The 20,842-nt window shown below is 39.1% G+C and overlaps 1 long non-coding RNA gene across 1 annotated transcript in view; it reads right to left on the reverse strand.

The window, feature by feature from the left end:
* Positions 1 to 11,327, reverse strand: part of LOC124086247 (uncharacterized) — a 28,563-nt gene extending 17,236 nt beyond the window's left edge. The window contains exon 1 of the long non-coding RNA XR_009225886.1: positions 11,251 to 11,327. This is a non-coding gene — a long non-coding RNA (uncharacterized LOC124086247). The remainder of the gene's footprint in view (positions 1 to 11,250) is intronic.
* Positions 11,328 to 20,842: the final 9,515 nt, after the last annotated feature.

The raw sequence follows: 20,842 nt of genomic DNA on the forward strand, positions 1-20,842 counted from the left end.
GGAGGATTTGAAGCAAAACTATAGTAGTAGTGGGAGATTTTAATACATCTCTGTCACAAATGAGTACTACACAGAAAAAATATGTATCCCCACACAGAGATGGGGTCCACATAGAAAAACTATAAAATATGAGCTTGTACTAAATGACAAAGTAAACCTCAAGAAAGTCCATGCAAATTTTTCTTAGTCTACACTGAAATTCAATTAGAACTCAACCATTACAAAAAATAAAAGGCATGTATGTTTGGAAACCTAAAAGTTTATTCCTTAATAATTTTATGGTTAAAATCAAAACCACCAAGAAAATTTTTAAATATTTAAATATGAAAGAAAATCAAAGCACTATTAAAATTCATGAACTGTAACTACATGGTACTCAAACATAAAATGTATATTTTTAAATATATTTGTAATGTCAACTGAGCATAAAATTAACCTCATCACAAAGAAAATTACACTTATTTGGGACTAATTAGGATTTCAAATTTGGGTAAACACTGATTCAAGCAGTCTTCAAAATGTATACAGAGGCTTTATAAAATAGCAGCTATATTTATTCTTGAAACCACGAAGGTGTTGGAAATTACAACACTTTTTAGTCTGAAACTATGATTGATCTTTAAAAAGTTAAGGTGTTTTGTAAGTAAAGAATTGGGTGTTTTCTCAATCTTGGTATTTGGTGGAAGGGTCCAGTTGTACAGGTCAGCAGATGGTAACTATGTTTCAGGGCTAACAATGGGGAGTGAGTGAACTTGTCTTGCAGCCAAGTTCAAGGGTTTTGTGACTGAGTAACAACAGCCTCCAGACACATTTTAAGTACCAAACCAATTCTTCTCCATTTTGATTCTTTTTTTCTCTTGACACTTACCAACAAGAAAAATTGAAAATAATACATATTCAACTTAAGAATCTAGAAAAGACTAAAGAATGTAGGACAGAAACTGAAATAAAGTAGAAGGGAAGAAGTCATGCCTGGTACAGGAGGTACTGGCCAACACAATAAGGCAAGAATGAGAAATACCAGGCATAGTGTGGAAAGAATGAACTAAAAATTCATCTTTACCCACAAATTGCTAATAATCTTTATTGGAAATTCCAAAGAACCTATTTTTTTAAGCTCTCAGAGCTTCTTCCCTGAGTTTAGCAAAGTCTCATGATACAAAATCAATAATATAAAAATCAATTGCATTCCCATAGAATAGCTATAAAAAATTGGAAAATGTCCTCATTCAGAGATGGAGAAAGTTTATCTGATTGAATGTTCTGGAGAGGAATTGAGCATTCCCATCTGAGCCCCACCATTCTCCTTTCTGTGATCTTGTCATTTGTAGACATCTTGTTAACCTCTCCACCCAAAAGCTGAAATGTCAGAAACCTTGGGAAAACCTGATTCAGGTGGCTTTCTTTGCTTATCTCTGGGGTAAAGTATTAGGAAACTCATTGTTGCTGCACACCCAAGCCATGTTTTTCTAGCTTACAGGAAGAAGCTAATGTGGTCTTTAGAATTTGGAAGAGAACGTATATTGTGTGCTACTGCACACACTTAAGCCATGTTGTCCAATATAGACCTCCCTGGTTACACAGCAGATTTTATTCCCATCTTCCTAACTTCTCTCTCTCTCTCCATTGAGACAGAACTTGGTTAGAGAAAAGGATATAATCCAGCTTCCAAACTTCAACTGTAAGTACAAAGATGTTGGTTATATTCTTTTTGTATATATATATATATTTATTTATTTATTTTAATATTCATTCCTTAGTTGTAGTTGGACACAATACCTTTTATTTGTTTGTATGTGGTGCTGAGGATAGAACCCAGGGCCCCGCATCCGCTGGGCGAGCACGCCACCACTGAGCCACAACACTAGCCCTTTTTTATATTTTTAATCAAGAAAAATACTTTAAAGAGACACATATAAGTTATAAGTATGTGTATGTAGGGAAGCTCCCACTTTCCCTCAATTCAGTAATAAAATCTGCTAAAACGAATTGACAACAAATTAACAGTAGAAAGGCATACAAGTTTGTCAATGTGCATGTGTGTGCATGTGTCATATAAAGCATGAAATTCAGAGAAGGGCAAGATGGTTGAGGCTTAAATACTGTCTTCATAGGAAAGAGGGAGGTAGAGGACTAAAAGCAGTGTTGGAGGAGTTGGACATGATTTTTAGGGAGAATGAGTCTGGAGAACAGACATTGGCCTGGGACAAAGTTCCTCTGGACTCTAGGTGTGGCGTTTGATTTTTAGATTCTTCCTCTGTGGTATGAGTTTAATCTTCCTTTATTAATGAAATTTTAGTAATAAGATTGGAAGGCCACCGAGTTCCTCTTTGATGGATCCAGCCTTTAGGTGGATAAGGGAACTTCAGAGAATGAACATGCTGCCCCCCAGGTACTCTGATTTTCAAGTCCAAGGCAGCATGTTTGGGGAATCATGTGTTCACAGATATGTATGTATTACATGCACATACCTAATATGTATGGACTATGTGTACATATTGTGTACACATAATTGTGTGTATATGTGTGTGCTCATATACATACATCTTTATGTAGTTGACTTTTTGTGAGAATTGTTGATTTCCCACAATGATTGAAGAATAGTTATTGAAGTAGGAGGATCTGGCTGAACAAGAACTATATTTAAAGTCAGAAAGTGCAAACCAGGGAAATAAATTAACTTTGTTTTTCTCCCACATCAATAAAATAAAAATACTCTGGAAGCAAAAATATCCACATTTTGAACAAACTCAGAATGTCTTTGTATCAACTCTATTAAAAACATACATGAAATGGAAAATGGATTTTATGGGAAAAGATTTGGGGTTTTCTTTCATATCAGAATCATCCAGTATAAGAAATTAGTAAAACAGGTATCAAAAGGGATAACTGGTTCATCAAATTTATAATTCCTTCAGGTTTGACTCCTCCCCACCCCCTTCACTTCTACTTTGCTGTTTTCCTGTGGACCACGTTTCTATACTTCCAGGACTAGAGCTTGCGCTAAAGAAGAGACAAAGCTGAGGTAAAATTAGAAGGTTTCATCAAAGCTTTTCTAGAAAGCATGAGCCATCAGCAAACACTGAACTGGACAAAATGAAATGCCATTCACATAGAAAGAGTCAGAGCTTGCAGTTTTCCCCAACCAAGAACGTGATTCCAAAGCTTACTCTCCCTCATCACTTCACCACACGCTTGTCCCAACACTGGGTGTGTATGAAATGTGGGTTGTTGGCAGAAGGGAGTTTGGGGGATGGGGGCTGAACAGGGAAGTCACAGGACTTTGCTTCCTGTTTGCTGCACAGAGCACAAGTCATTATTTTTCAGTGATGGTATCCAGAGACTGTTTGAATTTGCTCTGAGTTTTGTTTTGTTTATTTGTTTTTTGCATTGGTTTTCATTTCTTAGAAATTGGCTCATACTTCAGCCTGTAGATACATCTGAATGTGTCATTTTTAACCACTATGGGAGAAACAAAATGTGCTTCTGACTTTGGAAAGGAGGTCAGAGAAGAAAGAGCATGTGTCAGAAGGACTCCACACCTAGATAAAAAGTAAGCACAAGCTGGTTTTTTCCAGCAGGCTCAGCACTGTGAGCTTTAATTATGACTCACGGGTCAGCATTTTGTCAATTAAAAAATACCCAAATGTGATCAATTAAGCTAGACCAATTATATTGTTTCTAGAATTGACTGTTTTCAAATAGCTCCCCAAATTTTGCAGAAATACAATGAGAATGTAAGAGAGATGTCAGAGGATTTCAATAATAAATCCACTAGTTCTTTTTTTCAGAACTGATTTTAAAGGAATAAATCTGTATCTCTTCTCTTAGACTGTAAGACCCAAATGTTCATTAAAATAGAAAATAATGTTTACTCTTAAAGAGGTAGGATATTGTGTTTTTTTTGAGGGTTTTTTTAAGAATTTTGCCTGAGTGAAATTAAATTCACATTTGCTAATTTAAATATATTTCATTCCATCTTTATCAGAGGAGAGACTCAGCCATGGGCCACCTGGCTGCTGCCACAGTAGCAGAAAAGTGGCCCAATGGGAATAAAGGGGGAGGAATAAACACCCAAACTTCCTCCTGCCCTTCCATCTCCTACTGATGTAATTAGTACATAAAGATCCACACGATGGAACAACAGACATCAGCCCAAGTAGAATAGCCAGTACGCTGTCCTCTGCCAGTGATGGCCATTCATCCATATGCTCGCATTTTAGTTCATATTAGAGATCATTACTAATAGTACATAAGAAGATAATAAACATACATTTCATTTGTCATTCACTGCAAACACCACCCTCAGCCACACAGTACATCCCAACATCATATATTATGACCTTAACCTACCTTTTTATCTTCATCCCTACTAACAATTTTGAATTTTATTCTCTAGGTAATAAAAGTTGAAGTCTTTAAAGAGATTTAAAGTTGTAAAAAGAGAGAGATTTTTTTTTTTAGTCATACGAGAGAGAGAGAGATTTAAGATTGTATTGTGTTGTTTGTTTAGGAAAGTAAGTCTGGAAACAGTGAAAGACAAGTCAAGTGGAAAGACATTGGTGGCTGGATGAGTGTACTTGACACAGTGCTTACACTATAGTGGGGTTGGAGAGGAGAGAGCACCACAGCCAGGTTCAGGAGTTGCTGCTGGAATATATTCTACAGAATTTGGTGATAGATTTAAAATGATGAGCGACGGGAAGGGAAGAATTGGGATTGGAGTTGACACTTCTAATTTTGGAGACCAGCTCAATTTTTATACTATTCATCGAGGTAAAGAAGCTATAGAGGAGCAGGTTGTAGTGAAGAAAGATAATGAACCTAGTTACATGCAGGTTCGACTTGAGACGTCTTAAGGAAATCGCTGAAATTCAAAGAAGGGGATTCTGGTCAAGATGGCTGTGCAGGTTCATATTCTGAGCACTCTAACCCTCTCCTCACGCCCCACCCCTGCCTACAGAAACACACACACAAACAACAACTCATTTTTTTTTTAATAAGAACTGTGTTTGCACTCATAAACAAGATAAATCTCTCTGAGGCCAAAAACTGAAACCAAACTGAAGGTAGTATGTGGTGAGAAGAGCTGAGTCCGTAAATCTGGAGGCCCATGGGCATGGAAATGAGGAGGCCTGGGAAGCTAACCCCAAAGGATGAAGGGGACTAAAAGCACCCTTTTTGTGAGGATGGAGATGCAAATGGGAGCCAGACTCTGTTTCCCACTAAAGGGGGACTGCCTCCAGCCCTGAGGGTGGTTGAAGGAAGAGCCTTCCCTCCTGGGGCTTCAGGAGGGAGCGACAATCTCAGTTTCAGAAAACAAACTGATCTTCCTACTGGTTCAGTGACTGATGTGGTGGTGTCCCCAGTATCACTTGGTAGAGGGATCCTCAACCCAAATTTAAGTCTTGGTTTTGAACTTGGAGCTCTGAATGATGATTACTTAAAGTCAACTACAAGAGAGAAGAGAAGGTGGGGGAAGAAAGAAGAAAGAAAGAAGTTTTTAAAAACCTCCCCCCTTAAAAGAGTCTCCAACCAAAAATTCAAAAAAAAATCTGTGCTAAGAAAAACAAATAAAAATTTAATCAAAACATTAATTAATTCTAAATGATATAAATTTTAAAACCTACTTGGACAAAAACTTTAAAATATCACTATATAACCACTAAAATAGAAAACAACCCCCCACACACACACACACAAAGTATAGGCAAAGGTAAGTAACTGCTAATAGGAAGGTAAACTCATTCAACCCCTTTGAAAAAACCATTTGGCAGTACTTACAAAAGCTGAACATATGCATACCCATTATTAACCATGAAAAAAATAATGTTCTACATATTCCAAAAAGTCTACTCCATAGATAGTTTGAGGAAGTGTCAGTCTATATCTCTCTTCTACAGCTTGTTTCAGGTTTTACTTTTCTAAAACACACAAGTTTTAAATGGCCAATGGCTAATTCTGTTTACATTTTGTCCACTTCTGTGTTTACCATTTTTCTTGTGTTCCATGCTGTCCTGGGTCACAATTGTCACAAACCATTGCTTAGAACTTCCCTTGAAGCAAAGTGCAGACTTACACCAGCCTGAGTTTCGATCTCCTCCTCCACTCATTGCCTGTGTGACTTTGGACTGTTAATACTTAAGTAGTTTCTCTCAAGAGATTGTTTCCTTAACTCCAAATGGGAATAGTACTACTTACTATTGCTACTTCCCACCAGAACATAGTAGGGGTTTTATTAGAGCATGCATCATATTTTAAAATCTCACAGTGGTAATTTTTTTTTCTTTTTTGAGGGAAGATTTGATTTTTTTTTAAATTGATAAAATCCATTCATAGACAAGTCTTGTAACATGGTACGTGATTAAACTGAGCAACACTGTCTAGGATTTTTTAAAATTAGGTGTTAGAAGGCTTGTTTTCTCTCCTGTCTTGTGTACAGATGCTGAGAGCAATTCTGTAAGAGAAATAGCAAGAATGCTTTAGTGGCGATTAGTGCTGTTGGAGTTAGCATATAATCTCCTGAGGTAGCAGCTTCACCTTACAGAGTGTAAATCCCAATTTCTTATTCTACATCGTGTATTCCCCAGAATTTGCATAGACCTAATAAGCATATGCATACCCACTTCTCTATTCCTCTTTCCAAATATTTTTCCTAATAGATTTTTGTTGGAAGCTGTACTTTCTTTTTCCTAGTCCTGAAAAGCCACTATGTCACTAAACCCAAGAGACAAGAGAGAGAGAGAGAGCAGCTTTGTGCTCCTAGACTCAGATTCGAAAAGAGTGGGTGGAGGAAAGGGAGGTCAGAAAATAGGTTGTTATTTCCATTGCTGGCAATTTAGATTCAGAGGCATTTCATCGGCAGTTCCCTCAAGTGTTGAATTGAATAAAAGTAGTAGCAGAAGCAGTGGGAAGGGTGGCTGGGGGAGGGGCTGTGAACACTTCCAGCTAAACGCAGAGAGACAGGCAGCTTGTAAACGTGCATCCTCAGCTTGGAATAAAAAGCACAAGAAGCCTTAGAGCCAGCATTTATTGAAACAAGATACAGCCATAGTGAAACAAAACAAACCGAAATCCATCTACACTCGCAGGGTGGTGAGATTTACCGTGGGCTCCTCTGAGCGGGGTGGGCTGTGAGTGACAGGAAGAACGCCGAAGCAGCGCTGCGTGCATCCTGCCTATCAGGTGGATGATTTAGGAAGAGACATATTTCACATGCACCTTTACTAAGAAATATGTCCATAAAGATTTCCTCCTTATTTTACATGCGATTCAACCAGCACTCACATTTGCAATGAGCCAGGCGCTATGAAATTACTGTGTACAGGAAGCTTATTGTTTACAAAGACGTGCTATCCCCAATTCCCTTTTTAAGACATGTTAAGTCGGTTTTCCTTTGAAATATTGTCACGCATGGTGGTAAACATCATAAGCTAGCCCTCGAAGTTCTTTTTAACACATAATATGCCTAAAGGGTAATACAAATATAGAGAAAATGAATTGAAAATAATGCTGAGGGATATATTCCATTCATGTACGGATATGTCAAAATGAACTGCACTACTACAGATAGCAGTAATGCACTAGTAAAAACATTTTTTAAAAAAAGAAAATAATGCTGAAGGAAGATTAGACATTTAAACAGGAAAAAATAATTAGATAACAAATTTATTTATCTCTTTTGCTTGTAATCCTGAGAAAATGACCTAATTAGGAAAATGATGGAAAAGACAAAGATATAAATTTCTGAAGCACATTTTTGATGTGCTTTGAGGATGTAGAGATTCATAACACTGATTCTTTTTTTTAAAATTTTTTTAGTTGTAAATGGATCTTCTATTATTTATTTATTTATATGTGGTGCTGAGGATCGAACCCAGGGTCTCACACTTGCCAGAAGTGCTCTACCACTGAGCCACAACTGCAGCCCTTTACACTAATTCCTTATTATAACTAACTTACCTAAAAAATATCTTTCCTTTTCATTGATGTCATTCCAGAATTATATAATAGGTATTAAGCTCATTCTATACAAAATGTAGTACATTATGTGCTGTAAGAGACAGAAGTACTATTAAAAACAGAGAGCCCCTCATCAAAGTTCTGATGATTTAGTCAATGAGATAAAACATACATGGTACAAAAATATATGTAATCAACACCATGAACATAAATACAGAGGTGTAACATGGAGAAGTGGGAGAAGGATGGACTGCAATGTCAGTTTTTAATAGCCTTAGTTTTTAATAGACCAGAATGTCTATCAGCTAAATAACTATGAGCAAATTTCTTAATCCCTTGGAGCTTTAGTTTCCTTACATATAAAATGGGAATAGCAATATCTGTCTTGTGAAGTTATTATGAAAATTATATGAGATAATGCAAATAATATGCCTAGTAAAGGCATAAAGTAGGTGCTTAATTGGGTAGTTCCCATGTCTTCCTAGGACTGAAAAAACCCACCATACCTGGCAAGTTAGTGAGGAGTAGATATTTGAACAGGGCCTTGAAAGCATGATTAAGAATAGTGTTGGCTGGAATTGGTGGTGCATGCCTGTAATCCCAGCCACGCAGGAGGCTGAGACAGGAGGATTTCCAGTTCAAAGCCAGCTTCAGCAAAACAGAGGCACTAAGCAACTCAGTGAGACACTGTCTCTAAATAAAAATACAAAATAGGGCTGGGGATGTGGCTCAGTGGTCAAGTGCCCCTGAGTTTAATCCCTGATACAAAAAAAAAAAAAAAGAGTAGTCTTAATTTCATTTTACATTTATTTTATGTTTTAACCGTCTAAATTCCCTTCTGGTAACTGAGGCATTTCTTTCTTGTGTCTTAATGGAGACCCCAGACACTAATTCTCCAAGTCTATTCCAGGTAGATTTGACCAATTAGGCATTGTCATGATTAGCAATATTCTTACATTTCTATCTTGATGCTTCAGTCTTAGGTGGTACCTAATAGAATCCAGGTTGCTAAAAGCTGTGGTTCTTAATATAATTACATTACTTCCCATCCTCTTTGCCCTTTTCCTTTCTTACCCATAATTTCCATCAGTTATGAAATTTGTAAAGTCTTCTAGTGGTTGTCTTCATGATTTGAAATATTCTTAAAAGCCTATTTCTTGAATGATTATCATTAGAAAGTATAAAAAAAAAAGATGGTGAAAATAGTGTATCTTTCCCTCCTTCCATCACATCTTTCCATTTGCCACCAAATTTTTGGTAATTGCATGTTTTTATTCTTCCAGTGTAAACATTTGTAATATTTCTATAACTATTATTGTCTTATACACATTGTCCATGCTATGATTCTAAGGATTCAAGATATGCAGTTTTTACATTATGATAGTCCTGTCACAATAGAACTATATAGAATGATAGAGAAGGAGGTGTAATGCTAGACCATTGGAAGGTTGCTCTTTGAAGAAGACTGCCTCAGACACTCAGATCTCTCCAATTCTCTTTAAATATCTTTCTTTCTTTATATCTTCCTTTCCTTGGCCACCTGTTTGTTTGGTTTTTTTTTATTTTATGTAATTCTCTTCTTTGGGACCCTTTGTCATTTATTCAAAACAATCTACATAAGTAATTTTTTAATATAGGATCTCTGGGTGATAAACGTTTTTTATACAAGTAGTGAGTACTTATTACATTCCAAAAAAATGTTACATCTGCACTTATATTTAATTAGTAGTTAGGCTAAATGCAGACTTTTTTTTTCTTCCTAAGGTCTTTGAGGGCATTGCTTCAGGGTCTGCTAATACCCAATATTGCTAACAAGAAATGTGATATTAGTCTGCTTTCTACTTTGTTATGGATAACCCCACACACACCAGTGCTTCACTAAAAGTGAATTTTCTCTTAACTCTTAAAGTTCTGAATTTTCACAAGGGTTTAGGTGTAAGCCCTGATACACTGGCTCTCTTTGGTATTCAGTAGTCCCTTTCAATACAAAAGTATACGCATTTTTTAATCACTCGGGGAAATTGTATATTATAGTCTATTACTTTTATGATTGTTTGCTTCTATTTTATTTTCTTCTTCTAAAACTTATGTTAAATATTTCTGTGCCCCATCCCTTATTTTTAACAGTTGTACTATATTTATATTTTTAGATCATATAGCTACTATATACCATGATCTCTTTTTAATCTCTACTTAGTTCTTCAAGTCATTTTATTCATCTAAACTTTTCTCTTTAGTAGATTCTTTAGGTATAATTTGTGGAAACAATTTCTCTGAGATCTTACACGTTGACAACTATTTGCCCCTTTATACTTGAAGGTCAGTTTTGCTGGATATAAAATCCCTGGTTTACACATTCTTTTCTTGACTATCTTTTTTCCTCTGATGTAGAAGACAGCTGTTGAAAGTCTGATGATTGATACCATAATCTCGAATCCATTTCTTTTTGATTTTTTAAAAATGTTCTCCTTTGATGCTTCTTTTTCTAAGGCCTTATTTATTGTGCCTATTTGTGTGAATATCATAATAGCAAAAATTTTATTGAATTCCCCCATATGTCAGGCACTTGGAGTACAATGCTAGGCACTGCCATGCTTTCCAGGGTCCCTACAATAATAGAACCCATATAACATTGAATATCAGAGCAGGTTTCTCAATACTGGTCCTATTAGCATTTGGGGCTGGATAACTCTTTACTGTAGTGGGCTACCTTGTTCACTGCAGAATATTTTGCTGCATCCCTGACCTCCATCTACTAGATGTCAGTAAAGTACTCCCCCATCCCCATTGTGACAACCAGAAATGTCTCAGACACTGCCAGATGTTCCCCAGGAGTCAAAATCAGCCCCAGTTGAGAACCACTGAACCAGAGAATCATACAGACTATTGTCACAAGTATAATAAGAACTCTCTGTTTCAGCAAATGGCATTCATCAATTCTTGGGTCAAAAATCTTAAGAGTCATTTTTGGCAACTCTTTCTTTCATATCCACACCTGTCTTAACAGTAGGTTCTGATTCACCAACAAAATTCACCAGAAACTGTATCCTGATTCTGATTTTCCCTACCACCTTCATTGCTGCCACCCTAGTTTAAGCCAGTGTCATTTCTCACCTGATGTACCCTGGTAGCTGGCATCTCCATTCCCACTTTTGCCTCCCTGTACTCTTTTCCCCCATACAGTTGCCAGAATTCATCTTTTATCACGTAGATCAGATAATGTCATTCTCTGCTCAAAATCCTCCAATGATTCCTCATCACTCTTAGAATAAAAAAATCAGGCCTTACCTGGCCTGCCTGGCCCGACATGATATAGCTCCCGGCAACCTCTCTGAACTCTCCTTCTGCTGCTCTCCCCCTTGCTCATTGCACTTCAGCCACACAACCTCCTCGCTGTTCCTTAAATATGCCAGGCATGCTCCATCTTTGAGCTTTGTATTTGCTTTTATTTTGACGGAGAATGTTCCTCCCCCAGACATTCCCTCAGCTCAACTCAACTTCAAACAGGTCTCGGCTCTAATGTCCCTTCCTCAGAGAAGCTTTCCCTGACTTCCCTGCTTTAAATGACCCCATCACTCTCCCCTCTGACCCTGATTTATTTCCCTTTCTTCCGAGCCCTTATCGTGACCTGACATGACAGCATCTGTTTGCTTGTTTATTTGCTCACATCCTTCTCCTCTACTGGAATGTAAACTCTATGAAGGCAAGGACTGTGTCTCTGTGAACAGCCTTCCAAGGCATTGAGAATACCACTGAAAGAACAAGGCCTGGGGCACGGTAGGTCCTCAAATCTTTCTGAATGAATAAATGAATGAATGAATGAATGAGAAGAAGGAGGAGGAAGGGGAGAAGAAAGAGAAGAAAATGATGATGTCATTGAACTGGTGCTTTGAAGAACTGACCTGATCAGAAGCATCAGGGAAAGCCATTTTGAGGAAGACCGGAAGTTAACCAGGTAGAGGGATGGTGGGGGGAGATATTATGAAATTGAGAAAGGAAGGAAGAGAGATGTGGGCAGTGCTTCCTATAGGACCCTTAATAGTTGTGAAATAAAGAGAATCGAAGAAAGCAAAGTCTTAAAGGCACTGAAGAAAATTCACTGTTTTAAGAAGAAGGTGACATGCTAAGGTTTGTATATGAAAAAATTACCATTCTGGCTCAAGAATGGAGAACAGATGGAGTGAGGCCAAGAGTCAAAGTTTGAGAGCTGTTTCAGGAGGATGGTACTTAGGACTAGGATGGTAGCAGTGGAAGAGAAAAGTAGAAATACTCTAGATCTGTTTGTTTAGGAAGTAAAATAATCGTGGCTTGTGATACATTGGACAGTTGGGGAGATGGAAAGTGAGGGAGAGAGAAGCTAAGTGCCTCGGAGTTCTGCCTTCACTGAGACAAGGAATGTGTGGGAAGGATCAGGTGGCAGGGACAGGAGGTAGTGAAGGCTGTGAGTTTTGTTTTATACCTGGTGAGCTTAAGGTACCTTTGTGGCATCTCAGTAGAGCTGCCCATTGAAAGGAAATCGAGGAACCAGGAGATGGGTGAGCGAGAAATGAAAGACAGAGACCAGCAGAAATACACAGGAGAGTTTAATTGTCAGAGCTGACAAATAAAGGCACATCTCTCCATAGACAGAGAGGCGCAAAACAGGCTTGGGGTTCAGGACTTTTATGGGGCAGGCTCAGGGTTTAGAGTTGGGCAGGTCCCAATGCAGGCAGTGAAGGGTTGGGTTGGTATGAGGGAGTGGTGAGCCTTTCTCAGAAACACCCTTGGTGGGAAAGCAAAATTTTTCTTAAAATGGCAGCTGTCACTTAAGATGGCCATCCAGATGCTAAGCAAGGACCTTACGCTCATTAGTTACCTGAATGCGTGCAATCGAGCTGGGAGAAGAGGTTTGGGAGAGAGAAAAGAGCTTGACACTCACTTGATAAAGGTGGTCACTGAAGCCATGAACATGGATGAGCATGTTAGAGAAAGCCTGGCCTAAGAAGAGAAGACCTGAGGCTGAACCTTGGAGGGTGTTTAATGACCATATGGGAAGAGGAGGTAGCAAGGAACCTGAAAGTGTCAGAAGTAAGAGGAAAACTAAAGCTGAGAAAGAGAGTGTTCATTTATATAAAAACATGGAGGTACGGCTGGTACAGGTCATATAGATATTGACCTGTTTGCGGTGGTGAAATCCAGAATAGAACACTCTGGTCAGTCTCTGAGGTGAAGATATGGAAGAAAACTGAGAGAGTGAATGTCATTGCCTAGGTCGGCTGTGTCTATCCTACCTAACCAAACAGTGCACACCTAGTTCTCACTGGGGCATTCACTTCTTTTCCTGGGCACCCTTGCTTCTAGTCTGCTAGTAACAATGGTGATTCACCAGGATACCAGAGTTGAGAGGCTTCCACAGGGATGTCAAGTGGCAGTTCTTCATCTTGTGCCAGTTGACATCTCATGCTTAGAGCTTCAGGTTGTATATTTGTTTTTAATGGGTAGCTTTTAAATACATTAATTAATCTGAATTTTAATTATTAAGAGGGAGTCAGTACATTTACAAGGCACAAAAAAATAAAATAATTAAAAGACATATGTTGCTGTACTGGGGATGTAGCTCAGCAGTAGAGCATTTGCCTAGCATGAGAAAGGTCCTGGGTTTGATTTCTAACACTGAAAAGAAAGAGGCATAATATTGAGACACCTCATTTCTATCCTGGGGAAAATGAACCTGTCATTTAATAGATATTTTCAAATTCCTCACCATGAGAGTTATACCATTTTGCATTTCTACCAAAAATCTAGGAGAATGCCTATATTAAATATTAGTTATGGTTCTCCAGAGAAACAGAAGCAATAGTTTATATGTGTGTGTGTGTGTGTGTGTGTTTAACTACACACACACACACACAGTAGAAGAGAGGGATTTATTTTAAGGAATTGGCTCACATGATTGTGAGGGCTGACAAGTCCAAAATCCACAGGGCAGGCTGGGAACTTCAGCAACAGTGACATTGCAGTCTTGAGTGTGGAGGCAGAATTCCTTCTTTGGAGGACCTCAGTCTTTCTCTTTAGGTTTTCCCTGATTAGGTGAGGCCCACCCACATCATGGAAGGAAATCACAGTAACCTAAGTCTGATTAAATTTTAGTCACAACCAAAAAAATACCTTTACAGCAACATCTAGACTCATGATATACCTAATGACCAGACACCATAGCCACTTTGGGTGGGCAGATAAAATTAACCATCACAGTGCTTATTTCCCCCACAACCTTGCTAACAGTATTCATTGTCAAAGTTTTTGACTGTTTGCCAATCTGGTAGGCATAAAGGTGGTTCCCAACATAGCTTTAATCAGCACTTCTTTTATTGTTAGTGAGGTCGAGCATCTTTTCAAATATTTAAGAAAACATATATTTCTTTTTCTTTGAACATTCTGATTCTGTACTTTATTATTTTATTCAGCTTTTGGTACTGTTATTTTAAGTATTCTATTTTGATTGAAACCTGTTATTTTGTTTAATATGAAGTGCCTCCTAGTTATCCATACTCTGCTGTGCTTCCTCTTCTCGCCCTGGTAGAAAAAGGAGACGGAGGGAGAGGCACTTGAAGTAGATGAGGCTTTAAAGGAGTACGAGGGGAGATCTCTGTCCTGATGCTTCTTTGCAATATCTTCTGGGATGTTTTTTAAATATCACCTTGGATTTTTTAAATCCTGGTTGTTCTTTCAAACTGTTTTCCCTCCTAATTCTAAAATATTTAGAATTTTTGATGCCCAGTAAGTTCATCGTCGACTCTCTGTATGGATTTCTCCTTCCGGTCATTTGACCTCCTGTTTGTAGAACAGAACCTTCCCCTGTGCCTGGGACACTCCACCCCGCACTGTCTACACAGCTGCCTCCTATTTCATCATTTTCTCAATGACATCTCCCCTGGCCATCCTAACTAAAATAATGAGCGGTGTCCATCCCAAGACTACCGTCTCACATTCAGAAAAATACCTGGAATCCAAATAGTAAATTAGATAAAAACCTATTAAGCAGACCTAGTTATTGGGCAAGAAAATATAACAGCATTGTTCCTGTTTATTCACCCATAAAGTGAAAATAATATTATTTACCTCATTGACTTTTTGTAAGGATTAAAGGACAGAATAAATAGAAAGCTCTTTGCAAAGGTCACAAAAAAAAAAAAAAACAATAAATGTACCTTTGAAAATACCCCCAGCGAAGTCCTAGCGGCAGGCCTGGGCCGGGGCGATGGGGACACCACAAGCTGGAGATTAGGGTTGGTGACATAGTGTGAGGAGAGAGCAGGCCGTAGGAATAGTGGAGGCAGAGTGCTCATTCAGCAAGCATCGACTGAATGCCTTCCACTTAATAGAAAAGAAAAGAAAAAACAGGGCATAAAGGGCATTAGGAACTAAAACTGACCCTGTGGTAACAAGAGCTCTGTTTCATGCCTGGTCCCCAGTGCCTATAAAACAGAGCCACAGGGCTGGGGATGCAGCTCAGTGGCTGAGTACTTGCCTAGCATGCACAAGGCCCTGGGTTCAAATCCTAGCACTATAAAAATGAAATAAAAAGGACTGGGGATGCAGCTCGGTGGTAAAGCACACTTGGGTTCAATCCTCAGTACCCCAAAAAAAATCCAAAACAAAAAACACCCATACATTTGGTGCTTAATATAATAACTCTTTGTATAAAGGATCTACCTTGTTGGGGGGATGAGGAGGAGGGATTCCATAACTCATTCACTACAGAGATAAGTAGAAAATACAAAATCCAACAGGCGGGGTGGTGCACACTTATAATCCCAGCAGCTTAGGAGGCTGAGGCAGGAGGATCTTGAGTTCAAAGCCAACCTCAGCAAAAGCAAGGTGCTAAGCAACTCAGTGAGACCCTGTCTCTAAATAAAATACCAAATAGGGCTGGGGATGTGGTTCAATGGTGGAGTGCCTCTGAGTTCAATCCTCAGTACCAAAAAAAAAAAAAAAAAAAAAAGAAAGAAAATACAAAGACCAAGTCCTCCACAGTGTGTAAGCACTCATGCACAGAAGTGTCTCTCAAAGACGGCAGGCAGTGTGGCCAAGGGTCAGCAGTAGAGGAGGCAGGAACTCCAGTGGCTCCATGCTCAGCACAGCTGAGTGGCTAGGGGAAGGACCTGAGGGGAGTGATTATAGAAAAGAGAGGGAGAGAGAGAACAAGAGAAAACCAAAAAAGGGAGAACAACATGGTATGGTCAAGTCCCTGTGCCCCCAACATTTAGGGTGTTCACACAAGTACCCTGTGTGACTGGTTCCCTCCAGCACCTTTTGTAGTACTGAGGACCTCCCGTGGATTGGTACAGACCAGGGGAAGGGTTAATTCCAGAGGCATAAAATGCACAGTAAGAGCAGGATTTCCAACCACTCCCACCCAGGAATTTGCAAAAATCTGAGGAAGAGGTTGAACTTCCCTTTGAATGAGGGTCAAAGAGAACAAATCACTTGAAAAAGAAATCTCAAAGGCAAAGTGACTTTCACTTTGCAGGGGTTGTACCTGATACCCTGCTGGCTACTTCTGACCCAGAAACCACCTCCTTCAGAGTGATCCCAGGTTATACCTTTACCCTGTATTGTAATTATCTGTTTATTTTTCTGCCTCTCCCATTCGATTGAACGTTCAGAGCTGGGCAGAGTCACAGTGCACTGGTACCATTACAGGGAGAGGCTGCCACTGACATTAGACATCCTGTAAAGTGGCACTGAAGGCATTAGAGGAAGGGTCAGAAATAACAGAACACAAGGGGCTGCAGCTGTAGCTCAGTGGTAGAGCTTGCACATGCGAGGTACTGGGTTCCATCCTCAGCACCACATAAAAATAAATAAATAAAGATACTATACCAACTACTATTAAAAATATGTTTTGTTTTTTTTTAATAAAGGGAAGAAACAACAGAATCCAAGCAGAGTTGGTCAAGAACCAGAACAAGGGGCTGGGGTTGTAGCTCAGTGGTGGAGGACCGAATTAAGCCAAATAATAATATTTCAAATCTGAGCATCCTCAACAGGCTAAAATGAAAATGTAAGTATGCCATGTGGGTACTCTGGACACCACCAAGGTCTCATCCCATCTGAAGCCAGGTGCAGTGCCGGTGCTTGGACACAGCAGAACTAATTATGGAGAGAGGTGAAATTTTCTGCATCTTCTTGTCACTCCTTATATTTGTTGATGCAAGTTAGAATCCGTCTTTGTGGCCCATGTCACATGAGATCAGAAACAGAATAGCCTGGACCACACTGAGGAGTGGGGACTATTCCACTTGTTGTTGTAACCTCCTACACAAAGCAAAAAGAGTCTGAGAGAGCTTTTAACATGTGAAGTGTCTGTGCAGAGACCTAGGACTTCTGGGACTGTGTGTACAGAAGAACTAAACAAACAACAAATGCAATTTAAGGAATTTATATATTTTGTGGCTGTGACTTCTCCCTGTTACCCTATTTCCGTTTTTTGCTTTTCAAAAGCAATTACTTCCCTGTCATTTCTAGACATTCAGGCAGAAGAGTCTGTCTTGATTAGAGTCTTTCCTTTCCTCTTTTCCCCTTACTTCAGCTATCTCTCTTAATACGAGAATAAAATTTTTTAATTCTTTTATAAAGGAAGACAAAAGATGGCTTTTAATATGTGGGTCAGAGGGGCTGAGGTTGTAGCTCAGGGGTTGAGCGTTTGCCTGGCATGCGTGAGGCACTGGGTTCAATCTTCAGCACCACATAAAAAAATAAAATAAAGATATTGTGTTCATTTACAACTAAAAAAAAAATATTTAAAAAAAATATGTGGGTCAGATACTGTGCGCTGCTTTTACTAGATTAACCGGAGAGTGCAGTGTTTTTCCTTGTGTCGCCGGCAGTTCCATGTACGTGCATAAGGACTAAGGGACACGTGAATATTTTTCTACGTGGTGGCCATCATGTGTGCTTGTGCCCTAGCACCGCCATTTGTGAAAGTTCGTGTGTGCCTTGTGCAAAGGAAAGAGACTCCTGCTCCATTATTCCAAGCAATTAAATTCCAACAGCACAAGCATGAGGAAGCAGCCCTGATTTTCTTTCCTTTTGCAGTAATTGCCTCAGCAATCATCTTTGATCAGGGAAGAGCAGAGGAGGAGAGTCCTGCAAGTTGACATCCCCGGTATAAATATATACATTTACATACACGGGGCAGCCGCAGCTCTGCAGCTTTTTACTGACGTCTCTGACCTGAAACCATTGTAGCTCCATTGACACCTCATTTAATTGAATCCTTCCCCAGCAGTGCAGAAGCTGGAGGACTTGAAAGGAGGAGGGAAGTGGAAGGATGGGTAATCAAGGCAGACTCTTCTGCCTGAATGTCTAGAAATGACAGGGAAGTAATTGCTTTTGAAAAGCAAAAAACAGAAATAGGACAATTTGTTCTATTTAGCAAGATGCTAAAGGGGGATAAAGATATGGGGATTTTCCCCAAAACATACCCAAATCCCTACCCCAAGAATAAAACCAATTTGGATTTCTGAGCAAATAAGAATGAAATAGATTCTATTAAAGGGGAAGAAAGAAAAAATACAATCCTAAGAAAGAAAAATCCAGAGGCTCTCCTGTTCAAAATGGCCAGAGACAATAGTAAGATATTCTGAGCCCAGAGCCACAGCACAGCCCCTTTTGTCAGCTTCAAATCAGCGAGCCAGAGGGTCGAGTCAGTTTAACCTGCCTCGGTGACACATCACCCACCCGCCTGACCCTGGAGCAGCCTCATTTTTATGGATGCAGAGGCTCACGGTGTAATTCATTCCCTGGCACACCCCGCTCGTTCAGCTGCCTGCCTCTGCCACAAAGGTGCACTGCATATTCTCTGCTGGCTGAACCGATGAGATCTCAGTAGCTCCCTGTTTAATGCAGGAATCACCGTGCCTTGCAGTTGAAGACTAATGTCCCCTACACAGCATCAAGGTGGGGGCCTAGATCATTCATACCGATTAGCATATGTCCACAAACTCGGAGTCTTGAAGAAAGCAGCCTGGACCTGAAGGAATCATCAGGTTTAAGAATAAAATATGAAAGGTGTGTAATAACTTTTGCCCCTTTTGTCATCAGCTCTCTATCTTTGCTTTTTTGATTATATATATTATATATATATATATATATATATATATATATATAAAACATAAGAGGGTGTGTGCAGCAGGAAGCTGCTTTGCCCTTTGATTTAGTACATGGAGAAATGGAAAACAAAACAAAAATATGGCTTAATAATAATACATGACTAGTATAAAGCACCCGTACAGAGCCCTTTATGTACATTATTAAATTTTTTAGACTTTTCCACAACTAGATATATTAGCAGTAGAAGCAGCTTTATTATCCTGATATATATATATATATATATATATATATATGATATATATAAATATATATAAGACATATGTATAAATATATATAAGATATACATAAGACATATATACACATATATGTGTGTATGTATGTGTGTGTGTATGTGTATGGAACTTGCCTCTGATAAGCAGCAGAGCAGGGAGTCCTGAAGTACAGCAACAGGGGCCCCAGTTCTGGGCCCCATATTAGAGAATTCTGCTCTAACCTCACTTTGGCTACATCCCATCCTTTCCCATTTCATGAGGAGTCCGCGCAATCAAAGGACAGAATACCCACTAACCACTTACCAGTGTTCCCCATCTCTAGACCACATTCCACTCTCCAGGATTCCAGAGTTTCAAGAAGGCTTCCAAGACCTGTACAGGTTTCTTCTTGGATCCATTCTTTTGGTCTGCCACTAGGCCTAAATGGTAGCCAAGGGATGACTATTTACAAAGGGGGAGAATAAGGTTTGGATATGCACATGGTATCCCCCACATGTACATGAAATCATCCATAGCATGAGACAAAGCCAGAGGTGGAAAAGGAAGAGGAATGGACTGTGGTCTGGGACCTGTGAACAAATTCCCCACACAGGCTGGGTCTAAAGTCCAAAGGTTGCTAACTGGAAATGTGGCCTCCCAGGGATATATGTTATGAAGGTATATATTTTTCACAGTAGGAAGCTAGAACATGTTTTATGCTATCAATTAATTTTTAAAAATTTTAAATATTTAGACAAAATGTATATAGATCTCCATTTGAGTTCTTACTCCATGTTCTGCAAATGATAAGGGCAAGCCAGTTGAAGGGGTATTGGTGTATACAGTAGAAATGAATTGAAATTTGGAAGAGATTATACAAACCAGGCTGACATAAATTTCTTTTACCTCTCTTTAAAGAATCAAAGAATATATTGGCCTTCATAATCACAGCATTTCCTCCAGTAATCTGGATATCTCCAATATCCCTGATATTTAAGTGTACTAATGATGAATCCTTTATGTTTTATACTGTTTTATACATGCATTAATACAAGCTTCTCATTAATTTTCTTGCCAAAGTTCCTAAATGATATTACATTGGCCCAAAAAAGTTAGCACCCTGGATAAAAGTGAAACATTTCTCCCAAGCAATGTTGAGTTCCTCTTCATCCGCAAGATCAGACATAAAACTTTTCCCCAGATTCATGACTAACTGCATCAGCTATCCACTTCAGCAGGAGAATCAGTTCTGAAAGCAGGCAGCCCAAAACACATGAGATAATGTATGAATATGGCTCCCTTCAACAGTTCGTGTCTGGTTTCTTACAGAGATCAGCCTGCCGACAGAAGGGACATGCCAAATCTCATCTCTTTCATGAAGTTCTCGCTCCTAAGGCTGAACTTCCTTAGCACTGTCTCCATAAGGTCAATGTTTGATTCTTTATTCATCTGCCCTTTATATCTTATTTTTCCTAATAGATTGCAGAGGTCTAAAAGCCTGCATCTTTCACTTTGGAATCCCCAGAATGTGC

This window comes from Marmota monax, unplaced genomic scaffold, assembly GCF_021218885.2.
Source record: "Marmota monax isolate L192 unplaced genomic scaffold, Marmota_monax_Labrador192_F-V1.1 WCK01_AAM20220418_F8-fsc00024, whole genome shotgun sequence".
Lineage (NCBI taxonomy): Eukaryota > Metazoa > Chordata > Mammalia > Rodentia > Sciuridae > Marmota > Marmota monax.